Below are 24223 nucleotides of genomic sequence, written 5' to 3'. Positions count from 1 at the left end.
AACTTCAATGATTTTAATAAGAAATAGTTTAAGAATTCTAGTATGTTTTCAGAAGGACTTTTTAAGTTAAATTTTCAATTAAGCTTATTTATTCATGTATTTATTTTTTATTTGGTGTATAATTGCTTTGCAATGTTGTGTTAGCTTCTCCAGTACAACCACGTGAATCAGTTATATGTATATATATATATATATCCCCTCTCTTTTGAGCCTCCCTCCTATCCCCCATCCCACCCCTCTAGGACATCACAGAGCACCAAGTTGAGCTCCCTGTGCTATACAGCTGCTTCCCACTAGCTATCTATTTTATACATGGTACTGTATATGTCTGTCCTACTCTCTAAATTCATCCAACCCTCCTCTTTCCTCTGTGTTCACAAATCCAATCTCTATATCTGCATCTCTATTCTTGCCCTGCAAATAGGTTCATCTATACCATTTTTCTAGATTCCATATATATGTATTAATATAAAATATTTTTTTCTCTCTTTCTGACTTATGTCATTCTATGACAGACTCTACTTTTTTCCTTAATGTTGATTCCTCTAACATTGTTCATAAAACATTTCCAATCATTATATGAAGAGAAATGTGAACAATAGAATTAATTTTGATAACCTACAAACATTTTTACTATCATCATGAATTTCAGTAAAGTTGGTCTGTTAATTATTTCAGGTTATATTTGGTTATTTTTATTTAAATTTCTAGTTTTGCAAAACATTGAGCAAAATTCTATGACATAAGCAAATCTTTAAAGAAAGAAACTGGAAATAAGTTATATGCTTTATCCAAGTAGAAAGTTGGGATGTGGGAATTACGTTTTTTTGTTTGTTTGTTTAAATTACATTGAATTACTGAATTGCAATCAGTTTTGACGTAATAACTGTTGGTTGACCAGATTAAAATGAACCTCTCAGCCAGTTGATGTAAGTCTACTTTGCTGTTATGAAGAATCTAAAATATGTTCTATTTTAAAAAGCCATCTGACCCCTAACTTCAAAATTTTACTTGACTATAGTTCTAGGAAACAGATTTTGTTTCTAACTAAACTGCATTTTACTCTGTTGTATATAAACCTTTTTATAATCTGGCAAGTTGCTTTATCCACCTTACATAAACAGTTTCCCTTCATCATGAATTTTAGCCAAATAAAGCAGGTATGGACCTAACAGAATCAGAAGATATTAAGAAGAGGTGGCAAGAATACACAGAAGAACTGTACAAAAAAGATCTTCATGACCAAGATAATTATGATGGTGTGATCACTCACCTAGAGCCAAACATCCTGGAATGTGAAGTCAAGTGGGCCTTAGAAAGCATCACTATGAACAAAGCTAGTGGAGGTGATGGAATTCCAGTTGAGCTATTTCAAATCCTGAAAGATGATGCTGTGAAAGTGTTGCACTCAATGTGTCAGCAAATTTGGAAAACTCAGCAGTGGCCACAGGACTGGAAAAGGTCAGTTTTCATTCCAATCCCAAAGAAAGGCAATGCCAAAGAATGCTCAAACTACTGCACAATTGCACTCATTTCACACGCTAGTAAAGTAATGCTCAAAATTCTCTAAGCCAGGGTTTAGCAATACGTGAGCCATGAACTTCCAGCTGTTCAAGCTAGTTTTAAAAAGCAGAGGATTCATTTTGATATTTGGCAAAACTAATACAATTTTGTAAAGTTTAAGAATAAAATAAAATTAAAAAAAAATAAAAAGCAGAGGAACCAGAGATCAAATTGCCAACATCCACTGGATCATCAAAAAGCAAGAGAATTCCAGAAAAGCATCGATTTCTGCTTTATTGACTATGCCAAAGCCTTTGACTGTGTGGATCACAATAAACTTGGAAATTCTGAAAGAGATGGGAATACCAGCCCATCTGATTTGCCTCTTGAGAAATCTGTATGCAGGTCAGGAAGCAACAGTTAAAACTGGACATGGAACAATAGACTGGTTCCAAATGGGAAAAGTAGTATGTCAAGGCTGTATATTGTCACCCTGCTTATTTAACTTAGATACAGAGTACCTCATGAGAAACGCTGGGCTGGATGAAGCAGAAGCTGGAACCAAGATTGCCAGGAGAAATATCAGTAACCTCAGATATGCAGATGACACCACACTTATGGAAGAAAGTGAAGAACTAAAGAGCCTCTTGATGAAAGTGAAAGAAAAGAGTGAAAAAGTTGCTTTAAGCTCAACATTCAGAAAACTAAGATCATGGCATCTGGTCCCATCTCATCATGGCTAATGGGGAAACAGTGGCTGACTTTATTTTTCTGGGCTCCAAAATCACTGCAGATGGTGATTGCAGCCATGAAATTAAAAGACACTTACTCCTTGGAAGAAAAGTTATGACCAACCTAGACAGCTTATTAAAAAGCAGAGACATTACTTTGTTAAGAATGGTCCATCTAGTCAAGACTATGTTTTTTTCTGGTAGTCATGTATGGATATGAGAGTTGGACTATAAAGAAAGCTGAGCTCCGAAGAACTGATGCTTTTCAACTGTGGTTTTGCAGACTCTTGAGAGTCCCTTGGACTGCAAGGAGATCCAATCAGTCCATCCTAAAGAGATCAGTCCTGGATGTTCATTGGAAGGACTGATGTTGAGTCTGAAACTCCAATAATCTGGCCACAGGATGCAAAGAGCTGACTCATTTGAAACGACCCTCATGCTGGGAAAGATTGAAGGTGGGAGCAGAAGGGGCAACAGAGGATAAGATGATTGGATGGCATCACCGACTCAATAGACATGAGTTTACGTGGACTCTGGGAGTTGGTAATGGACAGGGGGCCTTGGCATGCTGTGGTTCTTGGGGTCGCAAAAAGTCGAACACGACTGAGCGACTGAACTGAACTGAACTGAAAGCAGGCATAACTTTTAGTAGAAAGTCCATCATGGTGAATAGCAGATTTTGAATTTTTTAGAGAACTGTGATGAGTGAGAATGAGAAGAAGGAAGAGAGCAAGTGGGGAGAGAGGAAAGACTAAAGAAAAATAAGAAAGAAAAGAAGTAAAGGAAAAATATTTTATAAGAAAAGAATTTATATGACCTTTCTCAGACAGGATCACATTTTATACTGATAATCTGATAGATAATGTATAGGTTAAGGTTTCTATAGATTATTAATATTTCCACTCCATCTTTTTAAGCAGCCAGTTAAGCTTCCTTCAACAATCTTATTTTTTTGTGTGTGTGGCAATACTGATAATTTTTGTGCTTATCTTGAAGACATGGACAGGTCATTTTAGTATTGAAGAATTATTGTGCTAATCCTATTGTAGGATTTGATTACTCTACATTATTGTACCATTTTATACTCTGACTAGTGGTCTCCCTGGGTGTTTTGTGGTGATGATTTCCAGTATAATCCCTGAAAGTTGCTTTTGAATCTTTTCAAGTATTCTACCAAGCCATTCTAAAGGAGATTGGTCCTGGGTGTTCTTTGGAAGGAATGATGCTAAAGCTGAAACTCCAGTACTTTGGCCACTCTGATGCTGGGAGGGACTGGGGGCAGGAGGAGAAGGGGACGACAGAGGATGAGATGGCTGGATGGCATCACTGACTCGATGGACGTTAGTCTGAGTAAACTCCGGGAGTTGGTGATGGACAGGGAGGACTGGCATGCTGCAATTCATGGGGTCGCAAAGAGTCGGACACTACTGAGCAACTGAACTGAACTGAACTGAAGTATTCTAAAAGTATTTATTAAGTTCATATTGTGGTAATCCCTATGTCAGGAGCTGATGATACAGAGTTAAATTGTATTGACATGGTATTTGTTCTTAAGTAAGAATCTATTTAACAAAAAGAAAGTTCCTGTTTCAGGCTTTAATTTCAGCATAAAGAAACAAACTTTCCCTCTCATTTAAACGTGTTTTTCTACACTTATATGTAGAACACTATTTTTGAAAATCAAACAGTATAGAAGCATGAAAAATAAAATTTTAAAGCACCCACCCCTCCACCCCTCACATTTATCATGCTTTGAGTAACAGTTGGGAGTTTGCTGCTTATCCTTCCTGACATCTACACACATATGCATGTTGACATACATGCATATGTACTGGCATAGAGTTTCCATGTATAGTGAAATGGGTTTCTACTATATATGTGTTTCTGCAATTTAATAAGTTTTACATCGCAATATAGGCATACCTCATTTTATTGTGTTTCACTTTATTGCATTTCACACACTGTTTTCTTTTTTTACCTTTTTTTAAAAATTGAATGTTTTTGGCAATCCTGCATCGAGCAAGCCTGTCAGCTCCATTTTTTTCTACAGCATGTTCCCCCTTTGTGTCTCTGTGTCACATTTTGATAATTTTCATAACCCTACAAATATTTTCATTATCAGTATATTTGTTGTAGTGATCTGTGATCAGTGATCTCTGATGTTACTACTGCGACTTGCTGAAGGCTCAGATGATAACATGTTTTTGCAGTAAAATATTTTAAATTAAGGTACATATATCTTTCTATATATAATTCTAATACACACTTAATCGATTATAGTACAGTATAAATAACTTTTATATGCAGTGGGAATCCAAAAATATTGTGTGATCCAGTTTATTATTGTATTCACTTTAAGACAGTGTTTTGAAACTGGGCTCACAATATTTTGGAGGTATGTCTGAATATTCTTAACTTCCATACCAATTCCTGGAAATCTACTAAAAGCCTTTTAATAAAAAGCATTGAAAGGTATGGTTACATCAAATTTTACATCATATTTAATTTACCCTGTTATATGTTTATTTCATGTTATCTACATTTTTTGCAGTCATAAATTATGACTATATATATATATTTTTGTGGTCATAAATTATGACTATATATATATATATACACACACATACATGCACACACATACTTTGCATGTTATGTCTTTTTCTTCTTCTATTTCTCTTCTTTTTTAAAATAAATATTATTATTAATCATTCACTCCATGGGAATTCACTGGCTCAATTTCCTGAGATCTCTGCCTCTAGAGAACTAACATCCTAGCTGTGCTTGTGCTGTGCTTAGTCACTCAGTTGTGTCCTACTTTTTTGTGACCCTATGGACTGTGGCCCACCAGGACCCTCTGTCCATGGGGATTCTCCAGGCAAGAATACTGGAGTGGGTTGCCATGCCCTCCTCCAGGAGATCTTCCCAACCCATGGGTCAAACCCAGGTGTCCTGCAGTGCACGTGGATTCTTTACTGTCTAAACCACTAGGGAAGGCCAACCCCCAAGAGGAGGAGACAGATAATAAATTAATGAATCCTTGAAGTTGATCATTACAGATTGTGATAAGTTTATGCTGAATGACCAAGATTTTACTGAGAATATGATATTTAAATAGTTAAATATTGACTTCTAATTCCAATCTGGCATCAGTTCAATTCACTTCAGTCACTCAGTCATGTCCAACTCTTGGCAGTCTGGCATGACATATAAGAAACTTGGAAATTCATCTCTTCTTTACATGGAAGACAGAAGCTGAACAAACTAAAAATCAACAGCTCTTCTTAGATCCATCAGAGAACTAATGTCTTAAGGCAAACCACTTTCCTTCAAATTGAGGAGACAAACAGGTAGATAAAAAGTGTACAACTTACCGGAGCAGAAGCTCAGGGGTAGAAAACTCAAAACCAATACTGGGACAGGAAAACCTAAACTATAGTTAGCAAATTGATGGATGCTTAATGTGAACAACTTTGAGAGTTAAAAATTCTGAGGAGGAGAGTAATTCTTTAGTATGGGTCCACATTTTTTTTGTTTTACCTCCAGGAACCCTATCAGTTTCTCACAGTGAACGTAGAGCAAATAAATCTCTCCTGCTTTTGGCAACACAAATAAAGTTGAACTGAACAATACTATCAATCAACTGAATTTGTGGACTAAATGTTTGTGCCCTCCCCCAAATTAATGTTGAAATTCTAATCCCCAATGTGATAGTATTAAGAGGTGGGGCCTTCAGGAAGAGGTTGATTAGGTCATGAAGGTAGAACCCTCATGATTAAGATTTGTTGTTGTTCAGTCACTCAGTCATGTCGAACTCTTTGTGATCCCATGTACTGCAGCATGCCAGGCTTCCCTGTCCTTCACTATTTCCTGGAGTTTGCCTAAATTCATATCCATTGAGACGCTGATGCCATGAATAGGATTAGTGCCCTTATAAAAGAGTTCCAGGGAGCTCTCTTGTTCTCCTTCTGAAATGTGAGAACAAAGTGAGAAGATGACCATTAATAAATTGTGGAGAGAGACTTAACCTCTTTATATCAGAATGCAATCATAATTAGATCAGTCTCTGACTATGCTGACACCCTGATACCAAACTTCCAGCTTCCATAATTGTAATAAAATTCTGTTGTTTATAGATCATCTAGTCTAAGGTGTTCTGTTATAGCAGCCTAACACACTGACACACATCTATAGACTCTGCCACCCACCAACAGCAAAACACATTCTTCTCAAATGCACAGGGAACATTAAATGATATAGACCACATTTTGAGACATAAAGCACATCTTAACAAAATTAAAAGAATGAAATCATAGAAAATATCTTCTCTGATCTCAATGGAATTAAACCAGGAATATAAAGATAGCTGGAAAATGCCAGAATACTTGGAAATTAAATAGAATACTTTTAAATAGCACACAGGTCAAAGAAATCTCAAAAGAAATTTAAAATATTATGAACTAAATAAAAATGGCAATATAACAAAATTTGTGGGATGCAACAAAAGCCATGCTTAAAGGGAAAGTTAGAGCATTGAATGTATATAATTAAAAAAGAAAAAGATCTACAATTATAATCAAAGCTTTAACCTTAGGAAACAAGAAATAGAATAAATAATTTAGACACAGAGTAAGATGTAAACAGAAATAAAAATTAAAGCAGGAATCAATGAAACTGAAAATAGGGAAACAATGTGGGGGAAAAAAAAAATGAGCCCAAAAGCTGGTTCTTTTAAAATATGAATAAATAGAAAAATCAACCCTGGTGGCTCAGAGGTTAAAGCATCTGCCTCCAGTGGGGGAGACCCAGGTTGGATCCCTGGGTCGGGAAGATCCCCTGGAGAAGGAAATGGCAACCCACCTCAGTATTCTTGCCTGGAGAATCTCATGGACGAAGGAGCCTGGTAGGCTACAGTCCACGGGGTCGCAAAGAGTTGGACATGACTGAGCAACTTCACTTCACTATATAGAAAATAAACCAGTTATGCTAAATGTTACAGAAGTATTCTAAGAAGTGTGAACCAGTCTTAAGCCAATATATAGAAAGGGTTTAGTGATTTTGAGGAAATAAGCATGACTGTAGCTCTAGATCATGTGGGAGTAAATCAGAAGTTAATTCATGTACTGCTTTGTAGAGAATAGAAAAGGATTTGCATCCATTCTAAGAAAAACACAAAAGCCTTTGAAAATTTAAGGAGGAGATAGATGACCTCTACATATTTTAACAACCATTTTGATGCCATTGAAAAAGATTGCAGAAGATGTTTATAAACAACAAAAACAGTAGTTATCTTTTGCTGAAGGTTAGTTTAACATGATAATGATTTGGATATTGTTAATTTGGATATTGCAGTGGTAGCCAAAGTAAAGAGAGACTATTATCTTCAAGATATAATAATATGGAGAATATATTCCTAGAAACACACTGCTCAAAGAATTTTTAAATCCTTAATTTGGAGAATAACTATGAAGTTATATTTAAAAAACCCAGTATAGAGTTACATTTCAACTAACAACATATGGTCAACAATATTTATCTTCTTTTTTTTCCTCTGTCATGCTTCTCTCCAAAACTGGATGACTCTACTTCACATTGCCAGCAGTTAAAACTGAATGTCTCTAATTTGAGTGCAGTTTCCCCCTTGCCATCATGCTGTGCTCTTTCTTTGAGGAATTCATTCAGAGACCTAGAATTACCCTAGTCAACTTGTGTAATAATATAGTGTCACATTCCACATACTTTCTAACCAGGGTGTATCATTTCAGTTTCATCCAAGCCCTATACATTTTAGCTCTAGAACAGTTCTTTCATGTATGCAGAGTCAAAACTCTGGGATTCCGGAAAATTGAAAGAATCATGTCACTGTGAATAGTTGTCTGAGCATGTGTATTAATATCCATTTTTTATCTGATACAGAAATTTCAGAGGTTTGGCTTGTCTTAGACAGAAGGTTAAAAAATACCAGTATACAAGTTTGATGCTCTATTCCTCCTACATGCTACTATCTTCAGAGCTGATACTACTCAAAAATACCTGTTAATTTGAATTTCATAATTATGTAAAAAAGGAATAATTCTCACTATCTCATAATTTATAAAATAATTCTTATAAAATTTGCTGTGGATTTGTATTGATATAAATTTTATTAAAATATCAATATTCCTTATTTTGCCATGATAAATCTAAGTTTTATTTCCAAAGGGACTAATGAACCCACAAGTTGGATAATCTATTTTCTTTTCTTGATAGAACAGAAACCTGCCGATTGGGAAAAATAAAGCACAATTTCTTTCTTTCTTTTTTTTTTTAAACACAATTTCTTCAAGTTAATGCCCCAGTGCCTAGGTCAGGCTTAGGTAGTAAGAGGAATTCAGTAAATATTTTGAACAAATGGATAAAAGTATAAATAAAAAATTTAATACTTTTTTTAAGCAAGATTGTATAGTTGCTTAAACACATCCTTTGAAACGAATTATGGTAGAGTTAGCTTAGTGTACTAAAACAAGACTTAGCATAGATCTCAATTCATACCCAGATCTTCTACCACAAGAGTCATGTGACTTTGAGACATTTGAATTCTTTGGGTTTAATTCTTCCTCTACCAAACTGTCATAAGAATATCTAGTTTGCCTGGTTATTATGTGATTTAGATATTGAATGTAAAGTTACTAGTACATTATATGAAAGAGATGGTACAAAATAATTTTAGCATAATAAAATGGATTTTTAAACATCTTTATTGATATATATAGTTCATCTACCATAAACTCAGCCATTTAAGGTATACACTGTTTTTAGTTTATTCACAGAGTTTCACAATACTAATAGCACAATCAATTTTAGAATATTTCATCATCCCCCCACCAAAAAAAAAACACAAAAAACAAACACACACACACATTAAGATTTATCATACTCTCATCACTCCCTGTCAAATGGGCCTTAGGAAGCATCTCTATGAACAAAGCTAGTGCAGGTAATGGAATTCCAGTTGAGTTATTTCAAATCCTGAAAGATGATGCTGTGAAAGTGCTGCACTCAGTATGCCAGCAAATTTGGAAAACTCAGCAGTGGCCACAGGACTGGAAAAGGTCAGTTTTCATTCCAATCCCAAAGGAGAAATGCCGAAGAACGCTCAAACTACCGCATGATTGCACTCATCTCACATGCTAGTAAAGTAATGCTTAAAATTCTCCAAGCCAGGCTTTAGCAATACGTGAACCATGAACTTCCAGATGTTCAAGCTGGTTTTAGAAAAGGCAGAGGAACCAGAGATCAAATTGCCAACATCCAATGGATCATTAAAAAAGCAACAGAGTTCCAGAAAAAAATCTATTTCTGCTTTATTGACTATGCCAAAGCCTTTGATTGTGTGGATCACAATAAACTGTGGATTGTCACCCTGCTTATTTAACTTCTATGCAGAGTACATCATGAGAAACGCTGTGCTGGAAGAAGCACAAGCTGGAATCAAGATTGCCGGGAGAAATATCAATAACCTCAGATATGCAGATGACACCACCCTTATGGGAGAAAGTGAAGAAGAACTAAGCCTCTAGATGAAAGTGAATGAGGAGACTGAAAAAGTTGGCTGAAACTTCAATACTTTGGCCACCTCATGCGAAGAGTTGACTCATTTGAAAAGACCCCAATGCTGGGAAAAATTGAGGGCAGGAGGAGAAGAGGATGACAGAGGATGAGATGGTTGGATGGCATCATTGACTTGATAGACATGAGTTTGAGTTAATTCCGGGAGTTGGTGATGGACATGGAGGCCTGGCATGCTGCGGTTCATGGGGTTGCCAAGAGTCAGACACTACTGAGCGACTGAACTGAACTGAACCTCGCTTCCCAACCCCTCTCTAACATGGCTGCTCTGAGAAATGATTAACCTGCTTTCTCCCTTTATAGATTTACCTGTTCTGTGTGTGCACAAACACACAATCATATGATATGTCTATTTTGTGACTAACTCCTTTCACTAGACATAAGGTTTTCAAAATTCATCAAGGTTGTAACTTAAATCAGTACTTCATTATTTTTATAGCTCAAAGATCACCATTTTATGAATATACATTTTATTTATCCATTCATCAGTTAATAAATATTGCAGGTTGGTTCCACATTTTTGGTTACTGTAAATAATGTCACTATGAACATTTGTGAACATTTTGTGTAGATTATCTTTTCTGTTCTCTTTAGCAATATATTGGATTGTCCAAAAAGCTTGCTCAGGTTTTTCCATACCATCTTCCAGAAAACCAAATGAACATTTTAACCTATGCAATACTTAACAGCATAATTTCTGAGTCATGAAATAACTCTGTTTAAGCTTAGAGAAATCTCCAGACTGTTTTCCAAAGCAGATGAACAGTTTTACATTTCTGGCAGCAGTATATAAGGGTTTGTGATTCTTCATTTTCTCATTAATACTTGTTATTATATAAATTTTAAATTCTAATAGATGTGAAAAGATATCTGATTATAGTTTTTATTTGAATTTGTCTACCTACTCAATGGACATGAGTTTGAGTGAACTCTGGAAGTTGGTGATGGACAGGGAGGCTGGCGTGCTGCGATTCACGGGGTTGCAAAGAGTCAGACACGACTGAGTGACTGAACTGAACTGAGTGGCTAGTTGCTTACCATTAGATTTTCTTTTTTTTTAAGTTCTCTTAACTCTTTAAGTTAACTAAGAGTCAACTTCCCCAAACTCTGTTCTAACTAATGTCAATTGCCTCAGGAAAAGTTTCATAGTTCTCTGATAACATGAATGACTCAGGTAGAATATCTACTCTATGTCTGTAGCTGGGTGGAGAAAATGGTCTCACATACTTTAGCTTTAGCTGTTTATGCTTGGAATAGAGCTTCTGGAACACAGAACTTGGCATGGGGGTGGTGGGTTGGAGCTAGATATGGTTCAAGTGCCATGGACTATCATTGTTCTTGCATCTGAGGATATCATGTACAACATGAAGACTTTAAAATAAGAAAGAAAAAAAAAAGTCTGGTATATGAGTATCTCTATTTTTAAACACCTAAAGGTACTTCTTGTCCTTAACTATTCCAGTAAAATTACAGCAAATCCTTATCCTCCATCGTGAAATAATCTCTTCCCAACATATTTCTGAGGCTTAAGTTCTTTTAGACGAATTCTGCTCTGATTTATACTAATACTCATTCTGATATTTTTGGCTCGATGAATTTTAATTACTCTTGAAGAAATCCTAGGATAGATAAACTATTTATCACTTTATTGGAACCAGAAGCAGTGTTCTAAACATCTTGCATGCACTATTGAACTTTGACCATATTTTGACTTTCTTGCTTCCTTTAGTTCAAGCTACTCTTCTAATCTATTACCTATACATGTAACACATATATACATCCATTAAATTCCTCTGGTGCTTAAGTTAGGAATACATGATTTTTCTTAAATATCACCAATAACCTGGCTCATATAAAAATTAGTACCTTGGGAATTCTGTGGTTGTCCAATGGTTAGGACACTTCTGCTTCAAGGGGCACAGGTTTATTCCCTGGTCAGGGAACTAAGAACCTATTGTGTGAGCAATGCTGTATGGCCAAATAAATAAATTTTTAAAAATAGGTACCACAAGGAGTTTCCAGTTCAAAAAAATAATATATATATATATATATATATATATATATATATATAATCATAAACTGATAACCTGGTCTTTTAGGAACTGAATGTGAGGGAACTACTCAGGGAAAATAACCAGGAAAAAAAATACCTAGAAATGAGATCCTCACAGCCAAAGTCATTCAGTGTCAAGCTACATAATTAAATAATTGGCTGTAGTCATCTTAAAAAATATCAATTGAAAACAAGGCTTTAGGGGATTAATCTGACATTGCCATAAACATTATAAAAGAAGGGAAGATTTAAGGACTACAAGTTTAGTGCTTGCATTAAATTTTCATCAGCAATGTGAATAAAGAAACACAAGCTTGAATCTATCAATTCTCTAGCTCAAAGAAAGGACTGAGAATATGGACTTTCTTATGAAAATGCTAAAAATTTTTCTTCTGAGCTGTAGTGCTGTGGTCAGATCAGATCAGTCGCTCAGTTGTGTCCGACTCTTTGCAACCCCATGAATTGCAGCACGCCAGGCCTCCCTGTCTATCACCAACTCCCAGAGTTCACCCAGACTCACATCCATTGAGTCAGTGATGCCATCCAGCCATCTCATCCTCTGTTGTCCCCTTCTCCTCCTGCCCCCAATCCCTCCCAGCATCAGAGTCTTTTCCAATGAGTCAACTCTTCACATGAGGTGGCCAAAGTAATGGAGTTTCAGCTTTAGCATCATTCCTTCCAAAGAAATCCCAGGGCTGATCTCCTTCAGAATGGACTGGTTGGATCTCCTTGAAGTCCAAGGGACTCTCAAGAGTCTTCTCCAACACCACAGTTTGAAAGCATCAATTCTTCGGCACTCAGCCTTCTTCACAGCCCAACTCTCACATCCATACATGACCACAGGAAAAACCATAGCCTTGACTAGACTGACCTTCGTTGGCAAAGTAATGTCTCTGGTTTTGAATATGCTATCTAGGTTGGTCATAACTTTCCTTCCAAGGAGTAAGCGTCTTTTAATTTCATGGCTGCAATCACCATCTACAGTGATTTTGGAGCCCAGAAAAATAAAGTCTGACACTGTTTCCACTGTTTCCTCATCTATTTCCCATGAAGCGGTGGGACCAGATGCCATGATCTTCGTTTTCTGAATAGCCAAAAGCAAATGTTGAGTTTGATCCTTTAGAATGATAACCTATCAAATATTATTACAATATGTAGTTTCACTAGGTTCAAGATAAGATAATTCTTAAGGAATATTGAGGCTCTGAGAATTTGAAAGTTTTATATAAGAGAATTAAAAAAAACATACAGTATATGAAAATATAAACTCCCATTGAGTCTCTTGACTTATTCCCTTACTAGAAGATGTTTTGGAGAAGGCAATGGCAACCCATTCCAGTACTCTTGCCTGGCAAATCCCACGGACGGAGGAGCCTGGTAGGCTGCAGTCCATGGGGTCGCTAGGAGTTGAACACGAGTGAATGACTTCACTTTCACTTTTCACTTTTATGCACTGGAGAAGGTAATGGCAACTCACTCCAGTGTTCTTGTCTGTAGAATCCCAGGGAAGGCGGAGCCTGGTGGGTTGCCGTCTATGGGGTCGCACAGAGTCAGACATGACTGAAGCAACTTAGCAGCAGCAGGAGCAGCAGAAAATGTTTTAATTGATAAATATGAGAAATGTACCATTCAAAAAGAAGGAATCAACTTATCCCTATGTCACATGTTCCCTATACTTAGATTTTCTATTTTTCCCCAGACATATAATTAAGTCATTATTCAGCACACACCACATTCATTTGCAAAGTGAAACCTAAAATATCATACACAATTGCAGAATTTTATAATTTATATCAGCAAAAATTTGCAGAATACAGTAATTTGCAGTAGGAATGGATTCCTAGTGGAATAAACCAAATACACACATGTAGTTTATTTATTATTTTTAAATAGCAAGATAGATTATCTTTTATTAAAGAGTAAATCCTAATATATTTCTAGGAAGCATATGCTTTATATATGTATATACATATACACACACATGCTTTATATATATATACACATACACATGCTTTGTATATGTATGAAATGTAACAAAGTCTAACCAATGAGAAATTAGTTTCAGATTCAGCTATGTCAAAAAATATATGATGGACAAATATTTATTGAATTAAAATGATAGCTGATACAGTTGAAGAGTTTCTTATAATTTATCCAAATGTGCACTCAAGTGATACAAACTAAATGATTTTGAAATTTTATATTAATTTCTGAAATAACACAGAGATATGACTATGAAAATAGGGATACTGTAATGGATGTATTTTATGAAATCTTATCATTCAATTCCTTAAACAGAATTGCTAATATTATTCCAGGAGACATCCAATTCACCAAAGCTTGAGAAAAATAGTAGTTTTGGAAACACTAAAATCTTTGAAGAGTTTATTGGATATCCTCTGAAGACTAGACATACAGGAGGAAGACATAATATTTGAAATAATCTCTCTGCCTTTTTGTAATAACAGTAGGATTCCAGTTTACTAAAGGTCAAATAGTAGGATTAACAAAGAGTAAATGTATGGATGATCTGAAGAAGTGGCAAGATAAATAGCATGGGTATCTGCATAGTATAATAGAGTATTTTTTGAATTAAGTAATTAGTCATGGAGTTTTTAGGATCTAAATAGATGAGTAACTCACCAAGGGCTATCTTAATTTCTTTTCTAATGAGTCAACTCTTTGCATCAAGTGGCCAAAGTACCAGAGTTTCAGCTTTAGCATCATTCCTTCCAAAGAACACCCAGGACTGATTTCCTTTAGAATGGACTGGTTGGATCTCCTTGCAGTCCAAGGAACTCTCAAGAGTCTTTTCCAACACCACAGTTTAAAAGTATCAATTCTTCAGCGCTCAGCTTTCTTCACAGCTCAACTCTCACATCCATACATGACCACTGGAAAAACTATAGCCTTGACTAGACAGACCTTTGTTGGCAAAGTAATGTCTCTGCTTTTCAATATGCTATCTAGGTTGGTCATAACTTTCCTTCCAAGGAGTAAGCGTCTGTTAATTTCATGGCTACAATCACCATCTGCAGTGATTTTGGAGGCCAAAAAATAAAGTCTGACACTGTTTCCACTGTTTCCCCATCTATTTCCCATGAAGTGGTGGGACCAGATGCCATGATCTTCGTTTTCTGAATGTTGAGCTTTAAGCCAACTTTTTCACTCTCCTCTTTCACTTTCATCAAGAAGCTTTTTAGTTCCTCTTCACTTTCTGGCATAAGGGTGGTGTCATCTGCATATCTGAGGTTATTGATATTTCTCCTGGCAATCTTGATTCCAGCTTGTGCTTCTTCCAGCCCAGTGTTTCTCATGATCTACTCTGCATATAAGTTAAATAAGCAGGGTGACAATCTACAGCCTTGACGTATTCCTTTTCCTATTTGGAACCAGTCTGTTCCTTTGAAAAACTGAACAAAAACTAATTTCTGGCAACCAGGCATGCAAGTGTGGTCCATCACTCAGAATGAAAGCTTCTCTGTAGATCACAGAATTTTAATCAATATACACCTTGCAATACATTAAATAAGATCTAGATCTGAGCAGATTCCTACAATAATTTCCAGATTTACAGAGTTAAAAATAGGATGGAAAATTTAGCAAGCCAAAAACCTTAGAACTGTCTCTCTACCAAAAGAATGAAATTAAAGAAATTGTGTGATTCTAAAGGCTGCAAAGATTAGTATCACTATCAAAATTTAGAAAAATGTTTTTGTTATTATTTTATAAAGATTTCTTTCACTTCCTTGAATATATTTTATAATTTGAACATAGGTGAATTTTGAAGAAGATAAATGATTGTAATAAATTTAATAAAATGGAGACTTCTAATTGTAGCTGCTGTTCCAAATGATATATCCTTCTTGAAGTTTTTCAGTGCTATACAGACTCTTCTACTTTGCGTGCAGTTATGCTCTAGCAAATGCTTGTTTTCTCCATGACCACAGCTCTCAAAGTATAGACTGTAGGGCTTTGATAGGAGGTGTGTGTGTGTATGTGTGTGTGTGTGTGTGTGTGTGTGTGTGTTACAGCTAAAGTGATTTATTACTTTTTATCTAGTGTATAAAAATAATCAAGAAATCTGTCTTCTGAAATTTTTCCTAGTGATCTGTGAGGACAAAACTATGGTTATACAATATAGAATGTTTGCCTTTTTCAGTTTGGTGACATTTGCACAAATGATGCCTATGAAATAGGGGGTAAAACTCTTGGTACATTAGCACCAATCATCCTACTGACCCTTAAAGGAAGGAAATTAATATGGTGCTTGAAGACAGAAATGAATGTATCAGTGCTTTGCCAGTTTCAAAGAAAATTATATTTAACCTTATTTTTTGCTTTTATTTTTTTTTCAAATGAAGTTGTCCCTGAAATACACAAGAGATAGAGAGTTCCAAAGACAAGAGATAAAGAGGCCTAAACACAGAAGAAAGAATATAATATAGTACATATGATCTATTGAGACATTTTCTGGACATATAATTGAAAAATTGCACCAACAGACCAACTGCTTTCGAGAATCTCTAGGGTAACAGAGGTGAGTGGGAGATGAACATCTACCAAGAGCTGATTTCACTCTTGTAAGTTTTCTGACTTGGAGAGCTAGTTTTAATGACACTCCAGCATATTTAAATCACTAGGTAACACAAAGGAGTCTAGTTAAATACTGAATTACTCCCTCATTTATAAAGCAGTATCATTATTTAAGGTAACTCTAGAATTGACTATAATACTTCAAATGCATTTACATTGAGATAGACTCTAACTTCTTTGGTTAAAATGTGATACATAAAAGTATTACTAAGTTTGGAATATTGTTTCATCCTAGATTTAGAAAGCAGGGAAGACATTTATATAGCTTTCCGACTAACTGATGGTAAAATATAAGTGCTTTGTTAAGTGATATTACTGACAGCAGTGCAACACCTGGATAGCTTCAAAAAGTGCAACTGTTATTACTATTTAGGGTTTTTTTAATTTTTTTTTTTTTTTTTTTTACTGAAGGATGATTACTTTACAGAATTTTGTTGTTTTCTGTCAAACCTCAACATGAATCAACCATACATATACATATATCCCCTCCCTTGTGAACCTCTCTCCCATCTCCCACCCCATCCCACCCCTCTAGACTGGTAGAGTCCCTGTTTGAGTTTCCTGAGCCATACAGCCAATTCCCATTGGCGTATATTTTACCTATGGTAATATAAATTTCCATGTTACTCTTTCCATACATCTCACCCTCTCCTCCCCTTTCCCCATGTCCATAAGTCTATTCTCTATGTCTGTTTCTCCACTGCTGCTGCTGCTGCTGCTAAATCGCTTCAGTCATGTCCGACTTTGTGCAACCCCATAGATGGCAGCTCACCAGGCTCCCTCGTCCCTGGGATTCTCCAGACAAGAATACTGGAGTGGGTTGCCATTTCCTTCTCCAATTCATGAAAATGAAAAGTGAAAGTGAAGTTGCTCAGTTGTTTCCGACTCCCACTACTGTCCTGTAAATAAATTCTTCAGTACTATTTCTCTAGGTTCTGTATATATGCATTAGAATTCAATATTTATCTTTCTTTTTCTGACTCACTTGACTCTGTATAATAGGTTCTAGGTTCATCCACCTCATCAGAACTGACTCAAATGCATTCCTTCTTGTGGCTGAGTAATATTCCTTTATGTATATGTACCACACCTTCTTTATCCATTCATGTGTCGATGGGCATCTAGGTTGCTTCCATGTTCTAGCTTTTGTAAATAGTGCTGCCATGAACATTGGGATACATCTGTCTTTTTCAATTTTGATTTCCTCAGGGTATATGCCTAGGAGTGGAATTGCTGGGTCATATGGTGGTTTTATTCCTAGTTCTTTAAGGAATCTCCATACCATCTCCCATAGTGGCTGTATCAATTTACATTTCCCCCAACAGTGCAAGAGCATTTCCTTTTCTCCACACCCTCTCCAGCATTTATTGTTTGTAGACTTTCTGATGATGGCCATTCTGACTGGTGTGAGTTGATATCTCATTGTAGATTTGATTTACATTTCTCTAATAATTAGCTATGTTGAGCATCTTTTCATGTGTTTGTTAGCCATCTACATGTCTTCTTTGGAGAAATGTCTGTTTAGGTGTTCCCCACTTGATTGAGTTGTTTGTTTTTTTAGTATTGAGTTGTGTGAGCTGCTTGTATATTTTGGAAATTAATCCTTTGTTAGTTGTTTCATTTGCTATTATTTTCTCCCATTCTGAGTGTTGTCTTTTCACCTTGCCTATAATTTCCATTGCTGTGCAAAAGATTTTAAATTTAATCAGGTCCCACTTGTTTACTTTTGTTTTTATTTCCATTATTCTAGGAGGTGGATCATAGAGGATCTTGTTTTGATTTATGTCATTGAGTGTTCTGTCTATGTTTTCCTCTAAGAGTTTTATAGTTTCTTGTCTTACATTTAGGTCTTTAATCCATGTTGAGTTTATCTTTGTGTTTGGTGTTAGAAAGTGTTATAATTTCATTCTTTTACATGTAGCTGTCCAGTTTTCCCAGCACCATTTATTGAAGAAGTTGTCTTTGCCCCATCGTATATTCTTGCCTCCTTTGTCAAATATAAGGTAACCATAGGAGCATGGATTTATTTCTGGAGTTTTTATCTTGTTCCATTGGTCTATGTTTCTGTTTTTGTGCCAATACCTTACTGTTATGATGACTGTCACTTTGTAGAATAATCTGAATTCAGGAAGGCTGATTCCTCCAGCTACATTTTTCTTTGTCAAGACTGCTTTGGCTATTCAGGGTCTCTTGTGTTTCCATATGAATTGTGAAATGCTTTGTTCTAGTTCTGTGAAAAAATATCTTTGGTGATTTGATAGAGATTGCATTGAATTTGTAGATTGCATTTGGTAGTATAGTCATTTCCACAGTATTGATTCTTCCTATCCAGGAACATGGAATATCTCTCCATCTGATTATGTCATCTTTGATTTCTTTCATTAGTGTCTTATAATTTTATGTGTACAGTTTTTTGTCTCCTTACACGAGTTTATTCCTAGATATTTAATTCTTTATGTTGCAATGGTGAATGGGATTGACTCCTTAATTTCTCTTTCAGATTTTTCACTGTTAGTATATACAAATGCAAGTGATTTCTATGTATTGATTTTGTATCCTGCAACTTTGCTAAATTCACTGATTAGCTCTAGTAATTTTCTGATACTATTTTAGGTTTTACTGTGTAGAGTATCAAGTCATGTGCAAACAGAGAGAGCTTTACTTCCTTTCCAGTCTGGATTCCTTTTATTTCTTTTCTTGCTGTAGCTTACACTTCAAGAACTATGTTGAATAATAGTGGTGAAAGTGGGCACCCTTGTCTTGTTCCTGATCTAGGGGGAATGCTTTCAGTTTTTCACCATTGAGAATAATGTTTGCTGTAGGCTTATCATATATGGCCTTTCCTGTGTTGAGGTAGGTTCCTTCTATGCCCATTTTCTGAAGAGTTTTAAGCAAAATTGGGTGCCAAATTTTGCCAAAGGCTTTTACTGCCTCTATTGAGATTATTACATGATTTTTATCTATCAATTTGTTAATATGGTGTATCATATGGATTGATTTGCATATATTGAAGAATCCTTGCATCCCTAGAATAAGCCCAACTTGATCATGGTCTATGAGCTTTTTGATGTGTTGCTTAACTCTGCTGAAATTTTGTTGAGGCTGTTTGCATCTATGTTCTTCAGTGATATTGGCCTGTAGTTTTCTTTTTTGTGTCTGGTTTTGGTGTCAGCTTGATGGTGGCCTCATAGAATGAGTTTGGAAGTGTTGTTTCCTCTGTAACTTTTTGAATGAGTTTTAGGAGGAGAAGCATTAGCTCTTCTCTAGATGTTTGATAGAATTCTCCTGAGAAGCCATCTAGTCCTGAGCTTTTGTTTTTTGGGAGATGTTTGTTCACAGCTTCAGTTTTACTGCTTGAGTTGGGGTTGTTCTTAATTTCTATTTCTTCCTGGTTCAGTCTTGGAAGACTGAACTTTCTAAGAATCTGTCCATTTCTTCCAGGTTATCCATTTTATTGCCATATGGTTGTGCATAACAGTCTCTTATAATCCTTTGTATTTCTGCATTGTCTGGTGTAACCTCTCCTTTTTCATCTCTAGTTTTGTTGACTTGATTCTTCTGTTTTTTTCTCGATGAGTCTGACCAAAGATTTGACAATTTTGTTTATCTTCTCAAAGAACCAGCTTTTAGTTTTATTAATCTTTACTATTTACTATTAATATTTACTATCTCTTTCATTTATTTTTCATTCATTTCTACTGAGATCTTTATATCTTTCCTTCTACTAATTTTGGGACTTTTTTGTTCTTTTTCCAGTTGTTTTAGGTGTGAAGTTAAGTTATCTATTTGATGTTTTTCTAGTTTTTTGAGGTAGGATTGTGTTGCCATAAACTTCCCTCTTAGAAGTGCTTTTGCTGCATCTCATAGGTTTTGTGTTGATGTGTTTTCGTTATCATTTGTTCCTAGAAACTTTTTGATTTCCATTTTCATTTCTTCAGTAACTTGTTGGTTATTAGAAATGTGTTGTTTAATCTCCTTGTATTTGTGTTTCTTACAGTTTTTTTTTTCCCCTTGTAATTAATATCTAGTCTCACAATGCTGTGGTCAGAGAAGATGCTTGATATGATTTCAACTTTCTTAAATTTACTGAGGTTTGATTTGTGACCCAAGATGTGGTCTATTCTGGAGAATGTTCCATGTGCACTTGAGAATAAGATGCATTCTTCTGTATTTGGATGCAATATCTTGAAGATATCAATGCAATCCATCTTATCTAATGTATCATTTAAGACTTGTGTTTCCTTAATAATATTCTGTTTTGATGATCTGTCCATTGGTGAGTGGGGTGTAAAAGGCTCCTACTTTTATTGTGTTGCTATCAAATTCTCCTTTTATGTCTGTTAGTGTTTGTCTTATGTATTGAGGTGCTCTTATGTTGAGTGCATAGATATTTGCAATCATTATGTCTTCCTCTTGGATTTACCCTTGATCATTATGTAGTGTCCTTCCTTGTCTCTTGTAATCTTCCTTATTTTAAGGTCTTTTTTTGTCCGATATGAGGATTGCTATTCCATCTTTCTTTTGCTTCCCTTTTGCATGGAATATATTTTTCCATCCTCTGACTTTTAGTCTATATGTGTCTTTAGGTCTGAAGTGGGTTTCTTGTAGACAGCATATAGATGGATCTTCTTTTGTATCTATTCAGTCAGTCTGTGTCTTTTGGTTGGAGCATGTAATCCATTTACATTTAAAGTAATTATAGATATATATGTTCCCATTGCCATTTTCTTAATTGTTTGGGGTTGATTTTGTAGATCGTTTTCCTTCTCTTGTATTTCTTGACTATATAAGTCCCTTTAACATTTGTTGTAAAGCTGGTTTCATGGTACTGAATTATCCTAACTTATGCTTGTTGGAAAAGCTTTTTATTTCTTCCTCAATTTTGAATGAGATCCTTATCAGGTACAGTGATCTTGGTTGTAGATGTTTCCCTCTCAGTACTTTAAATATATCCTGCCATTCCCTTATGGCTTGTGGAGTTTCTGCTGAAAGATCAGCTGTTAAATGTGTGGGGTTTCCCTTGTATGTTGCTGTTGCTGCTGCTTCTAAATTGTTTCAGGTGTGTCTGACTCTGAGCAACCCCATAGACAGCAGCCGGCCAGGCTCCCCAATCCCTGGGATGCTCAGGCAAGAACACTGGAGTGGGTTGCCATTTCCTTCTCCAATGCATGAAAGTGAAAAGTGAAAATGAAGTCGCTCAGTCATGTCTGACTCTTAGTGACCCCATGGACTGCAGCCTACCAGGCTCCTCTGTCCATGGGATTTTCCAGGCAAGAGTACTGGTGAGGGTCACCATTGCCTTCTCTGCCCTCGTATGTTACTTAAGGCTTTTCCCTTGCTGCTTTTAATATTCTTTTTGTGTGTGTGTGTTTAATCATTGTTAGTTTGATTAGTATGTATCTTGGCATGTTTGTCCTTGGTTTAATCCTGTATGGGACTCTCTGTGCCTCTTGGACTTGTTTGACTATTTCCATTTCCATGGTGGGGAAATTTTCAACTATAATCTCTTCAAAAATTTTCTCATACCCTTTCTTTTTCTCTTCTTCTTCCGAGACCCTTATAATTCTAAAATTGGTGCATTAGATATTGTCCCAGAAGTCTCTGAGACTATACTCAGTTCTTTTCATTCTTTTTACTTTATTCTGCTCTTCAGAAGTTATTTCCACCATTCTATCTTCCAGCTCACTGATTCATTCTTCTGCTTCTGATATTCTGCTATTGATTCCTTTGAATATTTATTCATGTAATTTGCCTATTTCCTCTTCATTTATTTGGACTCCAGTGTTTCTAATTTGTTCTTTCATTTGTGTAGTATTTCTCTGCCTTTTCATTTGAGGCCTCTTTTTCCTAGGCTTTAAGGTTGAATTCTTTCTTCCTTTTGGTTTCTGCCCTCCTAAGTTTGGTCCAGTGGTTTGTGTTAGCTTCATATATGGTGAGATTTGTGCTAAGTTTTGTTTGTTTGTTTTTCCTCTGATGGGCAAGGCTGAATGAAGTGGTAATCCTGTCTGCTGATGATTTGGTTTGTATTTTTTTTGTTGTTGTTGTTGTTTAGATGAGGTGTCCTACACAGGGTGCTACTGGTTTTTTGGTGATGACAGGTCTTGTGTTCAAGTGATTTTCTTAGTGTGAATTCCTACTATTTGATACTCCCTAGGGTTAGTTCTCTGGTAGTCTAGGGCCTTGGGGTCAGTGCTCCCACTCCAAAGGCTCAGGACTTGATCTCTGGTCAGGAAGAATATTCCACAAGTGATTTGTTATGGCATTACATGAGATTAAAACAAATACCCAAAAATGAGAAACCAGACAAATGGCAGTTACAAAATCAGGCAATAATAATTAAAATAATTTAATATAAACATAAACATATACACCCATATGCAAAGTCAAAGCGGTCCAATAGAAACAAAGTACAGTAGATTGATCTGGTGAACAAAGGAAATCAGAAATATTAACCAGTTGAGAACAAAACTAACTAAAGCACAAACCAGAAACAAAACTAAAGGAGCTAAGTGGGGAATAAAGGAATGAAACAAAGCTAACAAATATGTTGAGAGGAAAGGAAAGAAATAAAAAAAGAAAGAATAGATATGCAAAGTTAAATAGAGGTAGGTGAAGAATATTTATATTCATTAAGATTAACTGCAAGGGGAAAAGAACAGTAGGAAAGGCCAACAAAGGAATGAATGTAGAACAATATAATGGATTTAAAAATATATAAATCAAAATTTTTAAAAAGATAATAGAAAAAATAGAAAAAGGAAGAAGAAAGATTAAAAACAAAAAAAGGAAAATTCCATAGAACTGTAAAAGCCCAACACAGAGGCAGAGGTTTATAACAACAATAAAAAATGTAACTGAATATACACATATACATATACACCCATAATCATAATCAAAACAGTCCAACAAAACTAAAGTACAATATATTAACCTGGCAAACAATGGAAACCAAAAATTATATCTACCAGTTAAGAACAAAATTAACTAAAGCATAAACTGGAAAACAAAACTAAAACAAGATTCCACTGGGGAATAAAGCAATGAAAATAAAACTAACAAATATATTGAGAGGAAAGGAAAGCAAGAAAAGAAAGAAAGAATAGATATGCAAAGTTAAATAAAGGTAGATAAAGAAGATTTATATACATTAAAGATTAACTGCAAGGGAAAAAGAACAGTAGGAAAAGCAAAAGTGAAGTCATTCAGTCATGTCTGACTCTTTGTGACCCCATGGACTGTAGCCTACCAGGCTTCTCTCTCCAGGGAATTTTCCAGGCAAGAGTTCTGGAGTGGGTTACCATTTCCTTCTCCAGGATATCTTCCCAAACCAGGGATTGAACCTGGGTCTCCCACATTGCAGGCAGACGCTTTAAACTTTGAGCCACAAGGGAAGCCCCAGGAAAAGCAAACAAGTGAATAAATGTAGAAAACATAACAATAGGTTTAAAAATTAAAATTAAAAAAAGAGAAAAGACAGAAAAAAAAAAAAAAAAAAAAAGGAAAACTCCACAGAACTGCCAAAGCCCAACATAGTGACAGAGGTTTATAACAACAATAAAAATATGTTACTGAGGGGAAATAAAGCTCAAAAACTTAGTTAGATTTCATAGTGGCAATAAAATTGACAACTACAACAGAGGGGGGAAAAAAAGAAAAATCCAAAAGAATCTATAGAACAAGTCAAAACATAAGTATAATAATTTTTTTTTGTTGTTTTGTTTTTAAATATTTTTCT

This window comes from Bubalus kerabau, chromosome 2, assembly GCF_029407905.1.
Source record: "Bubalus kerabau isolate K-KA32 ecotype Philippines breed swamp buffalo chromosome 2, PCC_UOA_SB_1v2, whole genome shotgun sequence".
NCBI classification, from domain to species: domain Eukaryota; kingdom Metazoa; phylum Chordata; class Mammalia; order Artiodactyla; family Bovidae; genus Bubalus; species Bubalus kerabau.
This window is presented reverse-complemented; position numbering follows the sequence as displayed.